This window comes from Nicotiana sylvestris, chromosome 8 (assembly GCF_000393655.2).
Source record: "Nicotiana sylvestris chromosome 8, ASM39365v2, whole genome shotgun sequence".
Taxonomy (NCBI): Eukaryota; Viridiplantae; Streptophyta; class Magnoliopsida; order Solanales; family Solanaceae; genus Nicotiana; species Nicotiana sylvestris.
This window is the reverse complement of record NC_091064.1, coordinates 115,217,700-115,221,601: the sequence shown is the minus strand read 5'-3', so window position 1 is coordinate 115,221,601 and position 3,902 is coordinate 115,217,700.

Below are 3,902 nucleotides of genomic sequence, written 5' to 3'. Positions count from 1 at the left end.
GGCAAGACTGGTCATTACAAAAATGAATGTAATGCAAAAGAAAAGGCCAGTCAAAAGAACAAAACCTTTGTTCAAGAAAAAAATAGGTTGCCTGAGTGGGCCAAAAGGAATTTAATTTTTCCCTTTGCCTATAGAAAGGGACCCAAACTAGTTTGGGTTCCTAAGACTAACCCTTGATTTCTCTGTGCATGTCCAAGTGAAGGGAAGCAGCCAAATATGGTACATGGATAGTGGCTGCTCAAAACATATGACTGGAAGCAAGAACTAGTTCCTTTCACTTGAGGACTTAAAAGGAGGTAATGTCTCCTTTGGAAATGGGAAGAAAGGTGAGATTATTGGGGTTGGATAGATAGGTAACACAGACTCACACTCTATTGAAAATGTCTACTTGATAGATGACTTGAAATATAGCCTAATTAGTGTATCACAACTGTGTGACAGAGGTAACCTTGTAGCATTTACCTCTACCAAATGCTTTGTGATTAACCTTACCACTGACAAGATTGTTTTGCGGGGAAAAAAAGTTAACAATATTTACATTGTAGATTTGTGCACTCTTTCCGAAAATGAACTCACTTGCCTGAGTGTGTTGGATAATGATCCCCTCCTGTGGCACAAAAGACTTGGTCATGCAAGTCTGAATCAACTCAACAAATTAGTCTCCAAGAACTTGGTGATAAGGTTACCTAACATCAACTTCAAGGAAGACAAAGTTTGTGAGGCCTGTGCAAGGGGGAAGCAGGTAAGATCATCCTTTAAAATCAAGAAAATGGTAAGCACAACCAGGACGTTGGAACTGGTTCATATGGATCTGTGTGGTCCAATGAGAACATTGAGAAGAGGTGGTAAGAAATATGTGATGCAACTTGTTGATGATTATTCTAGGTTTACCTGGATACTATTCTTAACATCTAAGGATGAAGCATTTGACATGTTTACTGCCTTTGTTAGAAAAACTCAGAAACAACTAGGTAATCAACTTGCATCAATCAGGTTTGATCATTGTCCTGAATTTGAAAATGCCAAGGTTGTTAAATTTTGTGATGAGCATAGTATAAATCATAACTTCTCTGCCTCTAGGACTCCTCAACAAAATGGAGTTGTTGAAAGAAAGAACAGGACTCTTGAAGATATGGCTAGGACTATACTTCGTTCTAGTAAACTGCCACAAAGCTTTTGGGCAGAGGCTGTAAACACTATATGTTATATCATAAATAGATGCATGACTAGACCTCTTTTAGAGAAGACTCCCTATTAGTTAATTAAAGGGAGAAAACCAAATATCCCATCTTAGGGCATTTGGATGCAAGTGCTTTGTGCACAATAATGGAAAGGACTCCCTAGGTAAGTTTGATCCCAGAAGTGATGAGGGAGTATTTTTGGGATATTCTTCACATAACAAAGCATATAAAGTGTTCAATAAAAGAACTTTGTGTGTAGAAGAAAGTATACATATAGTGTTTGATGAAACTAACATTCTTTCTAAGAGACAGGAACATGAAAATGAAGTTATTGGTCTGGTAAAAGATTTGAGTGAAGTCTCAGCTCAAGCTAAAGTGGCACCAAAAGAAGGAACAGGTGATGAAACAGGTTCTTCCATCCAGGGCAACCTGACGGGGGGAACTGATCAAAGAGGAACTAAAACCAATCCCCTAAAGGAACCTGTTCATGACCCTGTTCCTCAGCAACAGAACATGGGATAAATATCAAGCAGAAATCAGTTGGTTGTGAAACCTCACAAGTATCAAAGTTCTCATCCCATTGAGAACATAATTACTGATCCAACCTCTGGAGTCAAAACTATATCACAGTTAAAGAATCTGTGTGCTTTTGATGCTTTCCTATCTCTTATTGAACCTAAAAATGTTGTTGAGGCTTTGCAGGATGCAGATTAGGTAAATGCAATGCAAGATGAACTCAATCAGTTCGAGAGAAGTCAAGTTTGGCATCTAGTTCCAAGACCCAAGGACAGATCAATGATTGGCACAAAATGGGTCTTCAGAAATAAGCTTGATGAATATGGAACAGTTACAAGAAACAAGGCAATACTTATGGTCCAAGGTTACAGCCAAGAAGAGGGTATAGATTATGATGAGACTTTTGCTCCAGTTGCAAGACTGGAGGCAATAAGACTTCTCATAGCCTTTGTAGCACTCATGGAATTCACTCTTCATCAGATGGATGTCAAAAGTGCCTTCCTGAATGGCTACCTAAAAGAAGAAGTGTTTGTTAAACAACCTCCAGGGTTTGAGAGCAAGGAATGTCCTGAACATGTGTACAAATTAAACAAGGATCTCTATGGACTCAAGCAGGCTCCTAGAGCATGGTATGGACGATTGTCCAAATTCTTGCTTGAACATGGCTACAAAAGAGGTAAAATTGATAGTACTCTATTCTTGAGGGGAAAAAGGTAAGGATCTTCTTGTTGTATAAATATATGTTGATGACATAATTTTTGGGGCAACCACTGACAGACTAAGTAAGGATTTTGCCAAATTAATGGGGAGTGAGTTTGAAATGAGTATGATGGGTGAGCGTAACTTTTTCTTAGGCTTACAGATCAAACAAAACCCAAATGGAACCATGATTCATCAGCAGAAATATGCAAAAGAGTTGATCAAAAAGTTTAAAATGGATGATTCAAAGGAAATAGACACCCCAATTGCAACTGCCACTAAATTAGACATAGATAAACCTGGTTCATCTATTGATCAGAAGTTGTATAGGGGTATGATTGGTTCACTTTTGTATCTTAATACCAGCAGACCTGACAAAGTTTTCAGTGTAGGGTTTGTGCTCGCTTTCAGGCTAATCCAAAGGAATCTCACTTGACTACTGTCAAGAGGATACTGAAATATTTAAAAGGCACTACTTATATGTGTCTTTAGTACCCTAAAGATAGTAATTTCAATCTAGTAGGGTATGCTGATGCTGACTATGCAGGTTTCCTTGTGGATAGAAAGATCACCTCAGGTATGGCTCATTTTCTTGGTTCATGTCTTGTATCATGGGCCACTAAAAAGCAAAATTCAGTGGATGTATCCATTGCTGAGGCTGAATATGTTGTTGCTGCCTCTTGTTGTGCTCAATTGTTGTGGATCAAACAACAGCTGATAGATTTTGGCATTAAAGTTGGTTACATTCCTATCTTCTGTGATAACACTAGTGCTATAAGTATGACAAAGAACCATGTTCATCATAAGAGAACTAATTACATAGATGTTAGACACCACTTCTTAAGAGATAACTATGAGAAAGGATTTATCTCCATAGAATTTTGTGCTATTAATAAACAAATTGTTGACATCTTCACTAAAGCACTAAGTAGAGAAAACTTTGAGAGGAACAGGTTGGAATTAGGGATGAGTTAGATCACCTAATAGGACCAGCTCAGAATGCACAATGAAAAAAAACTGGAAAAAAAAAATTGGCTAGGAAATCTGAACTTGTGTAAGTATCTAGATTAATCTTTACTCAGCTTCATACTGTAATTAGTATACTCCTGTGACATATGTTAATATGACTCACTGATCTCTTACAAAATTTTCTCTATTATGGTAAATTGAGGCATGGTCAAGAGAATTCTAAATGATAAACCTGGTTCATCAATATGGGTTCATCTGAAAGCTAAGGTATGTTTTCTATACTTTGCACAATTAGAAATATAAATATTTAAATCATGATCAGAAGTCCTATAATTGTTCAATTCCTTAGAAAATTCTATCAGTTAGTTTTGAACCAGTTCTGTCAGCCTTAGAACTCTAAATCACAAATATTGCCTAAAATCTAGGGAAGCCTAACCGTCCATGCAAACCTAAAATTTCAGGTTAATTAGACCTCTAATTGACCACTTCTAAGGTTGCCATTATACGTTAAATGTGTATTTGTTTTTAAATGCACAT